The sequence below is a fragment of the Pinus tabuliformis genome, chromosome 1_1 (assembly GCF_031772625.1).
Source record: "Pinus tabuliformis cultivar Carrire ecotype Pingquan chromosome 1_1, CPIR1, whole genome shotgun sequence".
In the NCBI taxonomy this organism is placed as follows: domain Eukaryota; kingdom Viridiplantae; phylum Streptophyta; class Pinopsida; order Pinales; family Pinaceae; genus Pinus; species Pinus tabuliformis.
In genome coordinates, this window is record NC_142297.1 from 117,322,749 (window position 1) to 117,345,341 (window position 22,593).

The following is a 22,593-nucleotide window of genomic DNA, read 5'->3' on the forward strand; positions in this document are numbered from 1 at the left end:
TCCTTGGATTGCAAGACCTGAAGACCAAGAAAATAATGCAAGCTTCATAAGTCTGTCATTTCAAACTTATTTTTAAGGTTGGACTTCACATGGTTTATAAGGTTGGGACCGCCACGAGTAAGGATAAGATCATCAACATAAAGAACAAGAATGATAAGAAACTTACCCACTTTCTTGGTGTAGACAGTATTGTCAGAATGATGCCTAGAAAAGCCAGTATCTAAAATAAAGCTATCCATTTTAGCATACCAAGCCTGAGGGGCTTGCTTGAGACCATAAAGGGATTTCTTAAGCCGACATACAAGGCTGGAGTCTGTTTGTATATAGCCCAGAGGTTGTTCCATATAGATTTCTTCATGCAAGTCCCCATGCAAGAAGGTGGATTTAACATCCATCTGATGGACTTCCCATTTGAAAGAGGCAGCAAGGGAAAGAACAAGGCAGATAGAATTCATTTTGGCAACAGGGGAGAAGTTTTCAGTATTGTCAATGCCTTCAACTTGTGAAAAACCCATGCAACAAGATGAGCTTTATTTTTATCAACTTTTCCATCTGGTCCAAACTTGGTTCCGTAAACCCATTTGCATCTAACAAGTTTTCATTCCTTTGGAAAAGGAACAAGATCCCATGTATCATTTGCCAATAATGAACGATATTCTTCATTCATAGTTGCGTCCCAATCTAGATGGACTGAAGCTTCTGCAAAGGTGTCAGGATCATAATTCACTGAAGCTTGAGCTAGTAAAGAAGAGGTTCTATCGAACTGAGAACGTGTACATTGTTGATCTGTAGGATCACCTGCAAGAGCACCTGCTACATCCCAAGTAGCACGGACCCATTTTGGAAGCTGAGGAGCTGAAGGAGGATCCTAAGAAGGTGGGGGAGGATTGTCATCCTCGTTGTCATCATCTGAAGAATAAATATTTTCAAAATTAGAAGGGATAGAGAGAGGTGGCACATCCACCGAACTAGGCTCGTAGGCGGATAATTTTTAGCAAATTTTACATCTCTTCTAATGATAACATTTTTGGATTTAGGTGAAAGAAGTCTATATCCTTTGACATCTTCAGAATATCCAACAAAAATACATTTTTCACTCTTAGGTTCTAAAGCTTTATGTTTCTTATCTGGAATATGGGCCCATGATTCACTTCCCAAAACACGAAAGTGACTTACATTTGGTTTAATTGAGCTCTATGCTTCTTCTAGAGTGATATTACTTAAAACCTTACTAGAAATGCGATTTACTATGTAATTTGCACAGTTAATGTAGAAATTCTGACTGTACATTAACCTGATAATGCAATATAACCAAAGCAACATACTTTAACCTACTTCTACATTCAATTTGCAAAAGCTTAAAAGATTTGAGCAAGATCAAGATGAACACATATAACCAGAAGAAGAATCAATGCACATGAAACACAGAAGAATACTCAGGGGAAAGCCTCAGCTAAAAACCCGACTATCTGTATTATCATACAAGTTGGAAATATCTCATAATTACACCAAGACTTAGCTCTCACAGCTAGCCAACTCTTAGTACAATCCTCACAGATGCTCATAGGAAAAATAGACTTCTCATAAGCCTTATCCTCTGCCCTCCGAGCTCCTATTTCCTTGTGCAGTTTCTCCTGGGTGATCCTCCTATTACCAAGTGGAACATTGATCACTAACACTGATCTCACACCGTGTAAAACTGCGCAATCTTCAAGGAATGAATTCCTTCTATGTGCATGAGTTTTGATTATAGGAAAACACATGCAACTGATAGTACATTGTCCCTGTCTTTAATCTCAACTAGGTATTTCTCAAAATAGACATGCATGATTTAATGATGAGATAATCTTCAGTTATCTGGAGTACACTAGTTGAGTGCATGCATGCATCAACTGACTGATAACTCACAATTAGTTCCTCAGACAGTTTGGAACTAATTTAACTAGACTTAACTCAGTAAACTGAACTAACTAATTACAACTCAAATATAACTCAATCTTATCTCCTTAATTAAGGGATAATCTCCTTAATTTAAGGGATAATTGTTGCATGACTTCAGAAAGACTTCTAACTTGAATTTCTCCAACTAATTAACTCAAGATGAATTAATTAATTATTTTTCAAGTAGCTGGTGAGACTAAATTCAAATTTTAATTCAAGGACAAATTAAAATTGGAATATTCTTGTTGCCACATTTCAACACTCCCTCTCAACAAGAAAGGGATTATTTGCAACCCCGATCCTATCTCTATGGAACTCAAATTTACACTTTGACAATGACTTTGTCAAAATGTCAGCATCTTGCTCCTCTGTCGAAATATACTACAGCAACATGATCCTCCTCACTACATAGTCTCTGAGATGATGGTACTGGATATCGATGTGCTTGGATTTATCATGAAATACTAGATTATTAGAGAATTTGATTCAACTCTGATTATCACAATAGATTACAGTTAGATCCATCCTCTGATCAAACAAACCAACTAAGATTTTCCACTTCCAGATGGCCTCACATGCTGCCTGACTTGCAGCCATGTATTCAGCCTCTGCCAAGCTGAGTGCAACTGACCTCTGTTTCCTGTTGTACCAAGAAACTGCAACTGACCCAAGGTTGAAAATCCCTCCTAATGTGCTCTTCCGATCTGATGGACTCCGTGCCCAATTTGCATCAGTAAAGCCCTGTAGCTTCACTCCTTATGTCTATCTATACCATAATCCATACTGAGATGTGCCTCTGAGGTATCTCAATACATGCTTTGTCGCCTTCCAAAACATCTTGGTAGGCTGAACCATCGCTTGACTCAGCTGGTTCACCGCATAGCAAAAATCTGGTCCTGTGTTCACTAAGTACATCTGTGAACCCACAAGATGCCTATACACAGTAGCCTTTGCTACTTCTCCTGAAGTAGCATCCTCCTTCCTCCAGTTACTTGCTAGAGGAGTCTGCATGGGCTTGCACTTCTCCATGTGGAATCTCCTGCGTATCTCGTTAGCATACTTGCCCTGAGACACAAACAACTCCCCATCCTTCCGCCACACTTCCAATGCAAGGAAGTAATGCATGAGACCCATCTCTTTCATCTCAAATTCTCTTGCAAGGTCCTCCTTGCAAGACATGATCAACTGATCATCACCTGTCAATATGAGATAATCAACATAAAGTACAATGATCAACAGCTTACCTTTCACCATGATGTGGTACAGGTTCGCGTCCGCTTCACTCTTTATGAAGCCCAACCCGGTGAAGTAGTTGTCTATCCTGGTGTACCAAGCACGAGGTGCTTGCTTCAGCCCGTACAAAGCTCTCTTGAGTCGGCACACATGCGACTCATGATCGAAGGTCTCAAAACCTTCTGGCTGCTCTATGTACACCTCTTCCTCAATCTTGCCATTGAGGAATGCAATCTTCAAAATCCATCTGATGGATCCTCCAACCCATCGGTGCTGATAGTGCCAACATTGATCTAATAGATGAGTACCTTGCGATAGGAGCAAAAGTTTCATCATAGCCAATCTCCTCGACCTATGAAAAGCCACGGGCAACAAATATTGCCTTATGCTTCTCCACACTACCATCAGTAGCTTGTTTTACCTTGTAAAGCCAACGGGAACTCACAACTGACTTGTTCTCCGGTCTCGGAACCACGTCCCAAACACTGTTATGAACTATGGAGTCATACTCCTCCACCATAGCATCAACCCAAATCAACTGTTGCACTACTTCCTCAAAGGAAGATGGCTCGGTCTCAACACATTCCCCAACAAGGGCCATGTATCCATTGTACCTCTCAGGTGACCTCCTCTGTCTGCGCTGAGAAGACGGTTCTCCAACATTCTCTCTCGCATCCGTCAACAATCTGTCGTCTTTTCTTGTGTGCTTCCATCCATCTCTGGAAGACTCTTCTTGAGTGTATGTCTCCACTCCTGGAACCTCTGCATGTGGCTGCTCCACATCAGTCTGAGGCTCCTCCTCCTTAGGAACCAACAATTCCTCCATAGCCTATAGTTGGAGCTCCCTCTCAAGGGAAACTCGCATGGCCTTCTGCTCATCAAACTTGAGATCTCTTCGAACCATTGTTCTTCGACTAGTAGAGAGATACACCTGATAGTTGTGGGGTGTATTAGTGTACCCCACAAGTATCCCCAACTCTGCTGTCAGCTCAAGCTTCTTCTGTGCATCCTTTGTCACATGGAAATATACCGATGAGCCAAAGATCCTGAAGTGACCCACATCTGGTCTCTTACCAGAGAAAGCTTCCTCTAGTGTCTTCATCCCAAGTATGTGATGCAGGCTTCTATTATGCAAATAGATCATTGTGTTGCATGCCTTAGCCCACAAGTGAAGTGGTAGGCCTTGGTCATGTAGCATCGCCCGTGCTGCCCCTACAATAGTTCTGTTCTTCCTCTCGATCACCCCATTCTGTTGTGGGTTATGAGGTGCAGTCAACTCTCTTGTAATTCCATCCACTGCACAGAAGTCATTAAACTCTTGAGAGACATATTCTCCACTGTTGTTGCTTCTCAAGGCCTTGATATTCTTCCCTGACTCTTTCTCGACCAAAGCTTTGAACTCAAAAACTTTGTGAAGGTTTGGTCCTTCTTCTACATGAAATAAATCCATAATTTACAAGAATAATCATAAATGAAAATCAGATAATACCTTTGCTTCGTTGTGGATGTCGTTGAGAATGGTCCACACACATCAGTATGAACTCACTCTAAGATAGCCTCTGCTTGACTGTCTCGATCATGAAAGTAAGACTTGGTGTAGTTTCCTAAGGTACAACCTTTGCAAGTGTCAACTTGCTCAAGTTTACCTTTGGGAAGTCCTGTAGATATCTGCTACATTATCTTTAGGGCCCCATGATGCAAATGGCTCAACCGCCTATGCCACAACTCTCCAATGTCTTGGCTTTGCACCAATTCTGCTTTCGTACTCAATGTTGCACAATCATCTACCTCTAGTTTATAGAGATTCTTCACCTGAATACCTATCCTCTTGGTCTGACCCATGGCTATGTGTCTTAGGCATGCCTTTCCTTTACTGAAGACAACATCGTAACCTTTGTCCTCCAACAACATGATCGATACCAAGTTCTTCTTCAGCCCAGGCACATACATCACATCTATCAAGGTGAGAGGAGCTCCATGCTTCCTCTAAAAAGCAACTGTGCCCACTCCTGAAACATTATACCTTCAATCGTCACCCATCTCCATGTGCATCTTGAGGTCTTTCTCCTCCAAGGCACTGAATCAATTTTTATCATCGATCATGTGGAATGAGGCTCCATTGTCAAGATACCAGACACAGCCCATCATCGATGACACCATGCATGCGATGAGGGTAAAGTCCATTTTGAACTGATGGGAAATTAGTCGCATAATGTCCCATATTGTGACAATTAAAGCATATCACTTTAGACTTGTCAACCTTCTTCCCTCCATGAGAAGAATTCAATTTGGAATGGGAAGCCTTCCCCTTCCCTTTCCTTGCCTTACTTGCTAAGGCCAGATTTTCTTCATCATCATTCTTGGATGAAGAACCATCTCGTGTGCTCCTCCTGATCTCCTCCTGCATGAGATCCGACCACAGTCATTCCCAATCTAGCAGTTTCTCCCTTCCATTCACAGAGTCTTGGTAGCTATTCTAGCTCTTTGGAAGGCCAACGACAGTGAGGCTCACCATATCATCATTGGAAATAGTTATTCCCACATTGCTAAGCTCATCTCTACAGGTGGTGAGCTTGTTCAGATATGTGGAAATAGTATCGCCCTTCTCCATATTGATTCTTCGAAGCATATCCTTGAGCGCCAATTTCCTCTGGTCACTATTGTTCTGGTAGAGGTCCTTCAATGTCTTCCACATTGAAAATGGAGTATCCTTCCCATGGAGACTCGAGACAATATGGTCTCGAACTCCCTCAAGGATGATCCGTCTCGCCTTCACCACACACTTCTTCCACTCAACCAACTCTTGTGCATTAGTTGAAGCTGGCTTTTGGATTTCTCGATCAATGAATTCCTTCAAGCCGTTGTCTTCTAATACAACCTCCATGTGATCTTTCCATGCTATGTAATTCGAACTACCATCCAAGGCATACTTGAGTCTCAAACCATTGAATGCCATTTGCCAACCTTGAAGTATGATAAGAATTTGATTCTGCACTTGCAACCTTGAACTTCAAACTTCAAATTCTCTTCTCAGTATACTATTCACAGCTCTAATAACCTTTTCTTTGATACCATGTAGAAATTCTGACTGTAGATTAACCTGATAATGTAAAATAACCAAAGCAAAATACTTTAACCTATTTCTACAATCAATCTGCGGAAGCTTAAAAGATTTGAGCAAGATCAAGCTAAACACATATAACTAGAAGAAGAATCAATTCACATGAAACATAGAAGAATAATCAGGGGAAAGCCTCAACTAAAAACCCCAGTATCTATATTATCATACAAGTTGGAAATATCTCAAAATTACACCAAGCCTTAGCTCTCACAGCTAGCCAGCTCTCAGTGTAATCCTCACAGATGCTCATAGGAAAAATAGACTTCTCATAAGCCTTCTCCTCTTCCCTCCAAGCTCCTATTTCCTTGTACAATTTCTCCTGGGTGATCCTCCTGTTACTAAGTGGAACATTGATCACTCACACTGATCTCACACCCTGTAAAACTACACAATCCTCAAGGAATGAATTCCTTCTGCATGCATGAGTTTTGTTTATAGGCAAACACATGCAACTGATAGTACATTGTCCCTGTCTTTAATCTCAACTGGGTCTTTCTCAGAATAGACATACATGAGTTAATGATGAGAGAATCTTCGGTTATCTGGAGTACACTAGTTGAGTGCATGCATGCATCAACTGACTAATAACTCACAATTAGTTCCTCATACAGTTTGGAGCTAATTTAACTAGACTTAAGTCAGTAAATTGAGCTAACTAATTACAACTCAAATGTAACTCAATCTTATCTCCTTAATTAAGGGATAATCTCCTCAATTTAAGGGATAACTGTTGCATGACTTTAGAAAGACTTCTAACTTGAATTTCTCCAACTTATTAATTGAAGATGAATTAATTAATTATTTTTCAAGCAGTTGGTGAGACTAAATTCAAATTTTATTTCACAATTTTAATTCAAGGAGAAATTAAAATTGGAATATTCTTATTGCCACATTTCAACACTCCCTCTCAACAAGAAAGGGATTATCTGCCACCCCAATTCTGTCTCTATGGAACTCGAATTTACACTTTGACAATGCCTTTGTCAAAATGTCAGCATCTTGCTCCTCTGTCAAAATATACTCCAACAACATGATCCTCCTCGCTACACAGTCTCTGAGATGATGGTACCGGATATCGATGTGCTTGGACCTATCATGAAATACTCGATTCTCAAAGAGTTTGATACAACACTGATTATCACAATAGATCACTGTTGGATCCATCCTCTGATCAAACAAACCAACTAGGATTTTCCACATCCAGATGGCCTCACATGCTGCCTGACTTGCAGACATGTATTCAGCCTCTGTCGAGCTAAGTGCAATCGACCTTTGTTTCCTGCTGTACCAAGAAACTGCAATTGACCCAAGGATGAAAATCCCTCCTGATGTGATCTTCTGATCTGATGGACTCCCTTGAAGAAATTTTGAATAATTTAACACATATTCAATGGATATTATCCTGATCATGTACTATTGCGGAATACATACACAATACATAATCTCCTCTACGTTGATCATCAATATAGCAGCATCAATAACAATAAAACATCAAGAGCATTCACACATTAACACAGTATGTAACCCAGGGAAAGCATCTCGCTAAAAACCCCAACTATCTGTATATTAATGATTGAGACCATGTAACATTACAAAGTAAAATGCTTATCACAAGCAATCCAGTACCAGCTCCACCTGTTACACACAATACAGCTAAGATCTAATCTCCAAATCTATTCCACTGCGTGTCTGCCTCCACTGCTCAATACCTGCTCAAGAATTGAATGAGAATGGTTTACCAAACTCGTATTTCACCTCCAAAGAATCACTCACACTGTGTAAGACGTTAGCAGAGGCTATAATACTAGGCAAATACATGAGCAAGCTCATTGGCATACTCAATCCCTTGATTGTGCAAATCCTCATGCACAACTATAGTCACAACTGATAGCAATCTGATCCTCTAACACCTGTCCCTGTTGAACTGAACATGCACTGACATGCAACTGAGTTAACTGATGTATTCTATAGTTGCATTATGAGTTAATAATTAGTTTAACAACTCATCATTAGTCTATTTGCAGTTAGACTAATTACAACTAGTTTAACCAAGTCAAACTGAACACAACTCCATCAACTCCACAATCAACTCCACCAAACTCAACTGATTGAGTTCTAACTGAAGTCATGCATGCAACAACTCAACTGACTCATAAGAAAAGCGTACTTCCTTCTGACAGCTGCATGGGCCACATCTGTAGCTCAAACTGAGGTGCTCCAAGAGAATAAGATCAAGTTTATAGTCCAAATATTATTATGAGACAATAATATTTGACTTTTCTATTTTGGACAGCCAGTCTAAAAATAGACTTTGATCACTCCTGCTGTGATCACTCCTGCTGTGGTCACTCCTATTGTGATCACTCCTGCTGTGGTCACTCCTGCTGTGATCATCCCTGCTGTGGTCACTCCTGCTGTGATCATCCCTGCTGGGATCGAAAAATAGAACTTGCGCCATAATTTGCCTACGGGCCCACTTAGTGAAGGCGACTCTTTTCACTAAACTCCATCATCTTGTTGCAATCTCAACACTCCCTCTCGACAAGATATGGATTATCAAAAACCCCTATCCTGCCTCGGTCGTATTCGAATTTGCTCCTGGTGAGAGCCTTCGTCAGAATATCAGCATCCTGATCCTCCGTTGGAATGTATGAAAGCAACATGATCCTTCGCTGCGCACAATCTCTGATATGATGGTACCTAATGCCCTTGCTGCCATATACTCGGCCCCTTCAGCTCCCTGCCCAATCTGCATCCATGAAGCCACATAGCTTCACCTCATCCAATCCATATCCGGATGTGCCTCTCTTGAGCCTGCACACATGCAACTCCACCAACTGTCGATAACTAGTGGCATCCACTACCTCCGCTGAAGTGGTATCCTCCTTCCTCCAACCTCCGGGAAGGAACGCAGTCTTCACATCCATCTGATGAATGTGCCACCCCATCTGCATCACTCTGTAGATCCATCTCAAACCCACCACTGATTTCCCCTCCGGTCTTGGAACAATCTCCCATGCACTGTTTCTGACAATCGAATCATACTCTTCCACCATGGCGTCTACCCATGCGGGTTCCTCCACAGCTTCCTCGAAAGAGGATGGCTCAGTCACGACACATTTGCTCATAAGAGCCATGTATCCAGTGTACCGATCAGGTGACTGTCTCTGCCTGCGTTGTGCTATAGGTGGTCCTACAACTTTCTCTGCATCTTGAGCCAGTCGCTCAGCTTCTGTCAAGCGCTTTCGCCCTCTGATGGTTGGCGCTGCATGAGTGGTCTCTTCCACTCCATGAACCTCGTCCTGTGGCTGATCCACATCCTGAAGCTCATCCTTAGGAACTAATAGCTCCTCATCTACATGCAAGTGTAGCTCCCTCTCAAGCGAACACTTCATGGCTTTCTCCTCCTAAAATTTTATATCCCGTCGCACAACAGTTTTACCACTGTCTGGCAAATACACACAATAGTTGTGGGGCGTATCAGTGTACTCCACAAATATCCCAACCTCTGCGGTCGGCTCCAACTTCTTCCTGTCATCCTTCGTCACATGCATGTAAACGTTAGCACCAAAAATCCTCAAATGAGAAAGACCAGGCTTCTTACCAAAATAAGCCTCCTCGGGTGTACTCATGCCAAGTATCCTGTGAGGACAACGGTTCTGCACATAAACTGCTGTATTGCATGCTTCCGCCCACAAGTGAAGGGGTAGGCCTTGATCATGCAACATTTCCCATGCAACACCCACAATCGTTCTGTTCTTCCGCTCAGCTACCCCGTTCTGTTGTGGGTTATGGGGAGCTATGAGCTCTCTTCGAATCCCTTCTGCCTTGCAGAAATCCTTGAACTCGTTCGAGATGTATTCACCACCATTATCGCTCCTAAGAGCCTTCACCTTCTTCCTCGACTCCTTCTCAACCAGTGCTTTGAATTCACAGAACTTTGAATATGTCTCGCTCTTCTTCTGCATGAAGAAGATCCAGCACTTACGTGAGAAATCATCAACAAAAATCACATAATACCTGTGTTTTTCTGTTGAAGCAACTGAGAAAGGTCCACACACGTCTATGTGAATTCTCTCAAGGATCGTCGTGGCGCGACTATCCTTCTCGTGAAAGGTGGCTTTCACAAACTTCCCCAAAGTACACCCCTTGCACTGATCTAACTGCACAAGTGTGCCTTTAGAAAGCCCTGTAGTGGTCTGCTGCAGTATCTTCAAGGCCCCATGGTGAAGGTGACCCAATATCCTGTGCCACAACTCGCCATCATCCCGGCTCACCAATCCTTCTGCCTTGCCTTCCATTGCTGCGCATCCATCTACATGCAACTGATAGAGGTTCCTCACTCGAACCCCTATCTTTCGGGTCTCACCAGTTGTCTTGCTGCGCAGGAAAGCCTTTCCCTCACTGAAAACAACATCATACCCCTTGTCTTCTAACATCGCCACTGAGATAAGATTCTTCTTCAATCCTGGAACATGCATGACTTCCTTCAATACGAAGGGTTTACCAGACTCCCTCTCAAAGGAAATGGTACCGATACCGGTCGCACTGTATCTACCATCATCACCCATCTCGATGTGCACTCCAAGATCTTTGTCCTCCATATCAGAAAACAAATCTCTATCTCCCATCATGTGAAAAGACGCACCACTGTCCAAGAACCACATCGATCCCATCACACTTGAAACCAAGCATGCGATCAATGAAAAATCAAGCTCAAACTGCGAGGCTAGAGCCTCTCCTACTGTCGATCCAGCAGCCTTCTTGTTCTTCTTCTTCTGCGGACAATTAGTGGCATAGTGTCCGTGCTAGTGACAGTGAAAACACTTCACCTTGGACATATCCTGCTTCTTGCCTTTCGCACCAGACTGAGAAGCTTTCTTGCTCTTCCCTTTCTTTGCTTTGGCAGCCAAAGCGCAATTCTCTTCATCAGCTCCCTTTGACGAAGATCCGTCCCTGGTACTCCGTCTAATCTCCTCCTGCACAAGATCTGACCATAGTCTTTCCCATCCTGGCAATTTCTCCCGACCATTGACAGAGTCCTGATAGGAATGCCAACTCTTCGGAAGACCAAGGAGAGCCAAGCTCACCAAGTCCTCATCATCGACAGTAACCCCCACACTTCCCAGCTCATCTCGACACTGAGTGAACTTCGTGAGATACTTGGGCATACTGTCACCCTTCTCACATTTGATGTTTCTGAGTTTATCTTTGAGCGCCAGCTTCCTCTGATCGCTCTTGCTTTGGAATATATCTATTAAAGCCTTCCACATCAGATATGGAGAAGTCTTTCCATGTAGATTGGACACAATGTGATCCTTCACGCCCTCCAACAGAATCCTTCGACATTTTGCGGTCTTCTTTTGCCAAACTTCTGCCTTAGCAGCATCAGTGGGCTTTGGGACATCCGTCTTTATGAACTCCTTCAGCCCGTTATCATCCAATACTGCCTCCATCCTGTCCTTCCATGCAATGTAGTTTGAGCTGCCCTCAAGAGAATACTCCAATCGCAATCCGTTGAAAGACATTGCTGCGTTGCCACCAAGAAAACACTGCTGTAAATTCGAATTTCCACCAGCTCCAACTCAACCACCTCAGATCTGAGATTCGTGAGAACACAATATTTCTCGTACAGAGATTGACTGTATGGGCATTCACCGAATATCTCACCTTCCAAAGGAAGGATGAATCCAGAGGCTACCTGGCCCGATTACAGACTGTGCCTGAAGAAATAGAATGTAAACACTTCCTGAATAGTAGATCTGATGATCAACAGCTCCGATACCATGTAGAATTTTGAATAATTTAACACATATTCAATGGAGATTATCCTGATCATGTACTATTGCGGAATACATACACAATACATACGCTCCTCTACGTTGATCATCAATATAGCAGCATCAATAACGATAAAACATCAAGAGCATTCACACATTAACACAGTATGTAACCCGGGGAAAGCATCTCGCTAAAAACCCCAACTATCTGTATATTAATGATTGAGACCATGTAACATTACAAAGTACAATTCTTATCAGAAGAAATCCAGTACCAGCTCCACCTGTTACACACAATACAACTAAGATCTGATCTCCAAATCTATTCCACTGCTTGCCTGCCTCCACTGCTCAATACCTGCTCAAGAATTGAATGAGAATGGTTTTCCAAACTCGTATTTCACCTCCAAAGAATCACTCACACTGTGTAAGACATGAGCAGAGGCTATAATACTGGGCAAATACATGAGAAAAATCATTGGCATACTCAATCCCTTGATTGTGCAAATCCTCATGCACAACTATAGTCACAACTGATAGCAATCTGATCCTCTAACACCTGTCCCTGTTGAACTGAACATGCACTGACATGAAACTGAGTTAACTGATGTATTCTATAGTTGCATTATGAGTTAATAATTAGTTTAACAACTCATCATTAGTCTATTTGCAGTTAGACTAATTACAACTAGTTTAACCAAGTCAAACTGAACACAACTCCATCAACTCCACCAAACTCAACTGATTCAGTTCTAACTGAAGTCATGCATGCAACAACTCAACTGACTCATAAGAAAAGCATACTTCCTTTTGAAAGCTGCACGGGCCACATCTGTAGCTCAAACTGAAGTGCTCCAAGAGAATAAGATCAAGTTTATAGTGCAAATATTATTATGAGACAATAATATTTGACTTTTCTATTTTGGACAGCCAGTCTAAAAATAGACTTTGATCACTCCTACTGTGATCACTCCTGCTGTGGTCACTCCTACTGTGATCACTGCTGCTGTGGTCACTCCTGTTGTGATCATCCCTGCTGTGGTCACTCCTACTATGATCATCCCTGCTGGGATCCAAAAATAGAACTTGTGCCATAATTTGCCTATGGGCCCACTTAGTGAAGGCGACTCTTTTCACTAAGCTCCATCATCTTGTTGAAATCTCAACATCCCTGCCCAATCTGCATCACTGAAGCCATGTAGCTTCACTCCCTATGTCTGTTTGTACCATAATCGATACTGAGATGTGCCTTTGAGGTATCTCAATACATGCTTTGCCGCCTTCCAAAACATCTTGGTAGGCTGAACCATCGCTTGACTCAGCCAGTTCACCGCATAACAAAAATCTAGTCGTGTGTTCACTAAGTACATCAGTGAACCCACAAGCTGCCTATACACAGTAGCTTCTACTACTCCTGAAGTAGCATCCTCCTTCCTCCAGTTACCTGCTAGAGGAGTCTGCATGGGCTTGCACTTCTCCATGTGGAATCTCCTGAGTATCTCATTGGCATACTTGCCTTGAGACACAAACAACTCCCTGTACTTCTGCCACACTTCCATGAAGTAATACATGAGACCCATGTCTTTCATCTCGAATTCTCTTGCAAGGTCCTCCTTGCAAGACATGATCAACTAATCATCACCTGTCAATATGAGATCATCAACATAAAGTACAATGATCAATGGCTTACCTTTCACCGTGATGTGGTATAGGTTCGCGTCTGCTTCACTCTTTGTGAAGCCCAACCCGGTGAAGTAGTTGTATATCCTAGTGTACCAAGCACAATGTGCTTGCTTCAGCCCGTACAAAGCTCTCTTGAGTCGGCACACATGTGACTCACGATCGAAGGTCTCAAAACCTTTGGGCTTCTCTATGTACACCTCTTCCTCAATCTTGCCATTGAGGAATGCAATCTTCACATCCATCTGATGGATCTTCCAACCCATATGTGCTGATAGTGCCAACATTGATCTGATAGATGAGTACCTTGCAATAGGAGCAAAAGTCTCATTATAGTCAATGCCCTCGACCTGTGAAAAACCATGGGCAACAAATATTGCCTTATGATTCTCCACACTACCATCAGTAGCTTTCTTTACCTCGTGAAGCCAACAGGAACTCAAAACTGACGTGTTCTCTGGTCTCGGAACCACGTCCCAAACACTGTTACGAACTATGGAGTCATACTCCTCCACCATAGCATCAATCCAAATCGGCTGCTGCACTGCTTCCTCAAAGGAAGATGGCTCGGTCTCAACACATTCCCCAACAAGGGCCATGTATCCTGTGTACCTCTCAGGTGACCTCCTTTCTCTGCGCTGAGAAGATGGTTCTCTCACATTCTCTCTCGCATCTGTCAACAATCTTTCAGCTTCTCTTGTGTGCTTTTTTCCATCTCTGGAAGACTCTACTTGAGTGGATGTCTCCACTCCTAGAAACTTTGCATGCGGCTACTCCGCATCAGTCTGAGGCTCCTCCTCCTTAGGAACCAACAGTTCCTCCACAGCCTGTAGTTGGAGCTCCCTCTCAAAGGAAACTTGCATGGACTTTTGCTCATCAAACTTGATATCTCTGCGAACCACTGTCCTCCGACTAGTAGGCAGATACACCTGATAGTTGTGGGGTGTATCAGTGTACCCCACAAGTATCCCAACTTCGCTGTCAACTCAAGCTTTTTCCGTGCATCCTTTGTCACATGGCAATATACCAATGAGCCAAAGATCACTTCACACATCTAGTCTCTTACCGGAGAAAGCTTCCTCTGGTGTCTTCATCCCAAGTATGCAATGCGGGCTTCTATTCTACAGATAGACCGTTGTGTTGCATGCCTCAGCGCACAAGTGAAGTGATAGGCCTTGCTCATGCATCATCGCCTATACTGCCCCTACAATAGTTCTGTTCTTCCTCTCGGCCACCCCATTCTATTGTGGGTTATGAGGTGCAATCAACCTCGTTAATTCCTTCCGCTGCACAAAATTACTTAAACTCTTGAGAGACATATTATCCACCATTGTCGCTTCTCAAGGCCTTGATCTTCTTCCCTGACTCTTTCTCGACCAAAACTTTGAACTCACAAAACTTTGTGAAGGTTTGGTCCTTCTTCTACATGAAATAAATCCAGCATTTACGAGAATAATCATCAATGAAAATCACATAATACCTTTGCTTCGTTGTGGATGCCGTCAAGAATGGTCCACACATATCAGTATGAACTCACTCTAAGATAGCCTCTGCTCGACTGTCTCGATCATGAAAGGAAGACTTGGTGTACTTTCCCAAGGTACAACATTTGCATGTGTCAACTTGCTCAAGTTTACCTTTGGGAAGTCCTATAGATATCTGCTGCATTATCTTCAGGGCCCCATGATGCAAATGGCCCAACCACTTGTGCCACAATTCGCCAATGTCTTGGCTTTGCACCAATTCTACTTTCGTACTCAATGTTGCACAATCATCTACCTCTAGTTTATAGAGATTCTTCACCCGAATCCCTATCCTCTTGTTCTAACCCATGGCTATGTGTCTTATGAATGCCTTTCCTTTACTGAAGACAACATCGTAGCCTTTGTCCTCCAACATCACGACCTATACCAAGTTCTTCTTCAGCCCAGGTACATATATCACATCTGTCAAAGTGAGAGGAGCTCCATGCTTCCTCTTAAAAGAAACCATGCCCACTCTTGAAACACTATACCTTCCATCGTCACTCATCTCTATGCGCATCTTGAGGTCTTTCTCCTCCAAGGCACTGAATAAATTTTTATCACCAATCATGTGGAATGAGGCTCCACTGTCAAGATACCAGACGCATTAACCCATCATCGATGACACCATGCATGCGATGAGGGTAAAGTCCATTTCGAACTGAGAGGCTAATGCCTCACCTTTCAATCCTTTCGAGGATCCATTCTTGGACTTCTTTGATGGGTAATTAGTTACATAATGTTCCATCTCGTGACAATTAAATAATCTCACTTTAGACTTGTCAACCTTCTTCCCTCCATGAGAAGAATTCGATTTGGAATGGGAAGCCTTTCCCTTCCCTTTCCTTGCCTTACTTGCTAAGGCTAGAATTTCTTCATCATCATTATTAGATGAAGAACCATCTCGTGTGCTCCCCCTAATCTCCTCTTGCATGAGATCCGATCACAGTCATTCCCAATCTGGCAGTTTCTCCCATCCATTCACAGAGTCCTGGTAGCTATTCCAGCGCTTTGGAAGGTCAAGGAGAGCGAGGCTCACCATATCATCATCGGCAGTAGTTATTCCCACACTGCTAAGCTCATCTCTGTAGGTGGTGAGCTTGTTGAGATATGTGGAAATAGTATCGCCCTTCTCCATATTGATTCTTCGAAGATTATCCTTGAGCGCCAATTTCCTCTGGTCGCTACTATTCTGGTAGAGGTCCTTCCCATGGAGACTCGAGACAATATGGTTTCGAACTCCCTCAAGGATGATCAGTCTCACCTTTGCCACACACTTCTTCCACTCAACCAACTCTTGTGCATTAGTTGAAGCTGGCTTTTGGATTTCTTGATCAATGAATTCCTTCAAGCCGATTTCTTCTAATACAGCCTCCATGTGATCTTTCCATGCTATGTAATTCGAGCTACCATCCAAGGCATACTGGAGTCTCAAACCATTGAACACCATTGGCCATCCTTGAAGTATGATAAGAATTCAATTTTTCACCTACAACCCCGAACTTCAAACTTTGAATTCTCTTCTCAGTATACTGTTCATAGCTCTGATAACCTTTGCTTTGATACCATGTAGAAATTCTGACTGTAGATTAACCTAATAATGCAATATAACCAAAGAAAAATACTTTAACCTACTTCTACAATCAATTTGCGGAAGCTTAAAAGATTTGAGCATGATCAAGGTGAACACATATAACCAGAAGAAGAATCAATGCACATGAAACACAGAAGAGTACTCAAGGGAAAGCCTCAGCTAAAAACCCCAACATCTATATTATCATACAAGTTGGAAATATCTTAGAATTACACCAAGCCTTAGCTCTCATAGCTAGCCAGCTCTCAGTACAATCCTCACAGATGCTCACAGGCAAAATAGACTTCTCATAAGCCTTCTCCTTTGCCCTCCAAGATCCTATTTCCTTGTGTAGTTTCTCCTGGGTGATCCTCCTGTTACCAAGTGGAACAGTGATTACTCATACTGATCTCACACCCTGTAAAACTACACAATCCTTAAGGAATGAATTCCTTCTGCATGCATGAGTTTTGTTTATAGGAAAACACATGCAACTGATAGTACACTGTCCTTGTCTTTAATCTCAACTGGGTCTTTCTCAGAATAGACATGCATGAGTTAATGATGAGAGAATCTTTAGTTATCTAGAGTACACTAGTTGAGTGCATGCATGCATCAACTATGTAATAACTCACAATTAGTTCCTCAAACAGTTTGGAACTAATTTAACTGGACTTAACTCAGTAAACTGAGCTAATTAATTACAACTCAAATATAACTCAATCTTATCTCCTTAATTAAGGGATAATCTCCTTAATTTAAGGGATAACTGTTGCATGACTTCAAAAAGACTTCTAACTTGAATTTCTCCAACTAATTAACTCAAGATGAATTAATTAATTATTTTTTAAGCAATTGGTGAGACTAAATTCGAATTTTAATTCAAAATTTTAATTCAAGCACAAATTAAAATTGGAATATTCTTGTTGCCACATTTCAATAGTTAATTGCTTTTTCCCAAAAATTAAGACTAAGTCCTTTAGATTGAAGCATACAATTAGCCATTTCCTTTAAGGTGCGATTCTTCCTTTCAGCTACACCATTTTGTTGTGGATTATATGGAACAATATGTTGCATTTGAATTCCATGCTCAGTGCAAAAGTTGATGAATTTGTTGTTAACATATTCGTTTCCATTATCAGATCTTAGCTTAAGAATTTGATGTCCAGATTGTTTCTCAACAAAGGCCTTCAAGGCCAAGAACATGTTAAATACTTCACTTTTGAGTTTCAAGAAGTATACTCAAGTGTGTCTGGAGAAATCATCAATGAAAGTTAAGAAATACTTGTAGCTAGAGAATGAAACAACTGGACGTGGGCCACATAAATCACTATACACAAGCTATAAAGGGGTTGAGGCATGCCAAGAGGCATGTTTTTCAAAACTATCCCAATGATGCTTTTCGAGTACACATCCGGAACAAACACCATCTCTGCAAGATACCATAGGAAGACCTATCACCATATTTTCTTTACATATATTTTGAAGGGAGCAATTGTTTAGCTAACCAGATCGCTCATGCCAGAGTTTGATCGCTTCATCATTGTGAGCAACAAATACTGAGGGAAGTGTTGATGAACCAAAGTTGTTAAACTTATACAACCTTAAAGAATCATCAACAATGGGAGTAGCTAAAATCTGTTTAAGATCTCTTAGGTCCTTAATTACAACATCGTGAGGTGAAAATTCAACGGTTTTACCTTCACCTGAGTGAGTTATCTGATATACAGATAGAAGGTTGTAGGATAAGGTTGGAACACATAATACATCATTAAATTAACAACACTAAGAGATATATCATCACCAACATATATAATTTTGGTGTTACAATCATTTAAAGGAGAAAACATGGCTTTGTTTTTTACTGTGTGATAAGAAGCTCCAAAATCAATGATCTACTCATGAGAATAAGAAGAGGAAGATACATTTCATGCATAACCAGAGTGAGATGCTTGACAACCACATGTAGAAAGTGCTATTCCTGAAGATGAAGTTGAAGTTGAAGAGTGCTCCAAATAGATGTTATGCTTCTTCATTGCTGCTTCCAAGGCTTCCATATTCTTAAATCATTTGGATTCTAAGTGGCCATCTTGGTTACAAAAGTTGCAATGTCTATCAGTCTTCTTCCCTTTGTTTTTATTTGCCTTATCATTTTGTTGAATTGATTTTTCATCTTGAGACTGAAATTGCTTAGGATCCCTGTTTGGTTTAGGACCATTCTTTTTAGGATACTGCTTCTTAGAATTCTTTGAATTTGGTTGATGTTGGGCAGCTAAGGCTTTCTTAGAGGAGTTTCTAAGATTAAGAAGACCAAGATGTAAGAGTTGTTCTTATTCTCTTATTAAAGAATCACAAAAGGCATCAAAAGAGGGGAACTTGTAGTCTTGTCCTTGAGAAATAAAGGCTTCTCTAGTAGAATGGAAGGTGGAAACAAGCACAGAGTAGGCTGGTCCCAACTTAGTAAGAATGGAATAGATAAGACTACCATCTTCTTTCTTAACCTTACACCTTCCAAGAGAAGTCTAAGGGTCTTGATCTTGGACAAAAAATCTTCAATGGAAGAAAAATTATTGGGGTCCAATATAAGAAACTAATTTTCAAGTTGATGGACTCTAATTTCATTTTTAGTTCCAAAAACTTTAGTGAGTTGTTTCATTGCTTCATTAGGGGTATCAATTTGTGCGATATGGAATCTAAGGTTTGGAGAAATAAACATCCCTATCAACTCACATGCTTGATCTTGTCTATTTTCCCATTTGGCTGCCTTATCTTCGTCTTTAGGTTTAGTTTTTTGGCCTGAGTCTATTCTATAAAGACCTTTACTTCTAAGTAAATCCACAATGTAGGACCACCATTGGAAGTAGTTGGTGTTGTGAAGAATAACTTGGCAGAATTTCCATTTTAACAGAAACTGAAGTTATAGATGCTAAAACTAAGTGTTCCAATGGAAAGATCTCGAAAAATTAGGCTGATTAAAAAGAAACAACTACGACTTCTGGATGAAGAAGTTATGGATTTTTGAAGAAAAATTGTTGAAAATGTTGACGAAGTGCGTGAATGTGCAGAAGTGAATGATAATGCTATATTTAAAAAAAAAATCTTTCCAAACTTAATCTAATAAGCTCACTTAAAAAAAGAGATTTATGTAGTCCACTTTTATAAATAAGTGAAAGTCACTTTTACGATGGTACTTTATGAGCTACTCACTAAATTGTAACTTAAATAAAAGATAAAGAGACTTTAGAATTATAAGTGACTCACTTTTTATAATGGGTGAGAACGCTTTTACATAAAGTAACTTTAAAACATAAGCTACATGCGCTTTTTGAAAAAGTAACTCAACAAAAAGAAAGACCTGAACCCAAGGCCTCTATTCTCATAAAGTAACTTTGGACCAAGTGAGTTAGTTTAAAAGGTTCGTAATTTTTGGAAAAGAGGAAGGATGTTTTTTTTTTAGTCACTGGAGCTTTGGGGTGCGTGCTTACTTGAAAAAACCATTTCTGCCTACAAAACAAGAAACCACACAACCCAACATGGACATACAAAAAAACCAAACCTTATGGCTTGAAGTTAGCTTTCGCCAGAAACTAAAAATTTTCCTCAATGTTTCTGATTTTCCGAGATCACACTAAGGCGTGGAAGATCACACAGAGTCACAGGGCAAAGAGCATACATAGAAATGAAAGGTATAGATCCGATAATAAAAAACAGAGAGATAAATAAACCGAAATAAACAGAGATAAATGATTAAAACTGCAAATAAAGACTATATACCTCCAGATCTTAAAAATGATGTAACTAGGGCTACCATAAACCTTTTTTGCGTGAAACGAAATGGGTTTCTCACTGGAACAGATGCTCCTAACACAATAGAGTAGTCCACTCGGCCTGAAAGTGGTAGAAAACAATAGATCTAGGAAAGACAGTCGGATGTAGGTCTACTGGCTTCTCATTTGGACCACCAATGGATGCAGCCCTCAAATAGCTCTAATACTATGTAGGAATTTACAGGGTAAGTTCCTCAGATAGAACACCAAAGGCAATCGTTCACAAACAAAGCACAGATCAATACACTAGTATCCTTGACGTGGTTAAAACCCTCAAAGAGGGAAACAATTCACGGCCTGAGCCAACGCTGCCACTTCAGGCAATTTAAGTGCAACCCTACAACAAAAGATATCAAGTTTAATTAAATTATGTAAGGAAATCAAGAAGCCTCTCCAAAATTTGGCACCTGAAGAGTTTATTCCATTCGATGTTTCTCAAATTACCCAAAGAATTTGGTGGTGTTTTGGAAGGTTTCGATAAATTAATAGGAATTTGGCAGCCTGTCCTTCAGATAGGATTACGATTTTACCATTGGTTGAACACCCACAGGTTTCGATAAAATAAATCCATGACCAATTGGTTTATAATATGATTTCACGATTGGTTGAACACCAACTGGTCTATAAAGTAAAATGTTCTCATGGTCTTTTTTAGTTAATTGGATGAAATTTTATGGGAGAATATGTTTTTGGTTATTTCTTTTTAAGTAGTGATGAAATTCTATGGGAAAATTATTTGTAACAATTATTTTTTATTAATATAATTAGATTATAATATAATCTACATTCAGATGAGTAGATTACAATTTTATGTAGTTTTATATGTATATGAATTGTTTTTTTGGTTAAGGGGAGGGTTTTTGGGCGTTGGATTTAGATATTAAAATATTAAGTAAGGTTTAGTTTTTGTTTTTGTTTGTTTTGTTTTGTTTTGTTTTTTTTTTTTTTTTTTATTTATTTATGTTTTAAAACAGAACAAAATTTGTAAACGGTGAATTTTCACATTTAAAAGTTTTTATTAATTAAGTGGAATTATAATTTCATTCAAAAGTGTTAATTTTAAAGAAAATTTTTAACTAAAAAAACTTGATTTTTTTATATAGTTTATTTTGTCAAGGTAAATGGCAAGGTTTGAGGTCAAAGTTTTTATTAATTAAAAAGTTTATTTTGTCAAGGTAAATGGCAAGGTTTGTGGCCAAAGTTCTTATTAATTAAAAAGTTTATTTTGTCAATGTAAATTGCAAGGTTTCCAGCCAAAGTCCTTATTAATTAAATATAAACTTTAACTTCAAACAAAATTTTTATTAGATTTGGAGATAAAAAGATCAACCTTACACACTTATTAACTTACTTTTAAATTTTCATGTGCTATAAATATTTACACCCTTGTAATGGGTTGTTTGATGAGCATATAAGTCAAGTTAAATCATCAAGCCCACATATGTTAACTAAGACATTACAATTCACTTATGGAGAAGAAATGGATATTTAATAATCAAACTATAAATAATGCTTAAGGTTGAGTTCCCTTCTCCCCCGTTAGTGGTGTTATGGTTGTCTTAGTATATTAATATAAATTCACCATTTTTAGATACTTGGTCTCTCTATTCTTAGAGAAATTTAGGTTTGATATCCATTAAAGGTTTGATATACCTGACCCTGTTCTCTCTCCTCCATGGACTGATGTCGATAGAATAGGTATGATTTTATATAACTCTGGGTCAACGGACCTACCAACATCTTAGCCATTGGCATGTTGGTTGGCATGTGATATGTGGGTACGTTTAGTATTAGTTATAACAAACGTTGAATTCTACCATAGTTAACTTGCCTTTCCATATTTGACCATGTGCCACTAATATAACAGTTGTCATGTGACTGGTGTTGTGGGTTGGCCGAGGTTCATTTTGCTTCC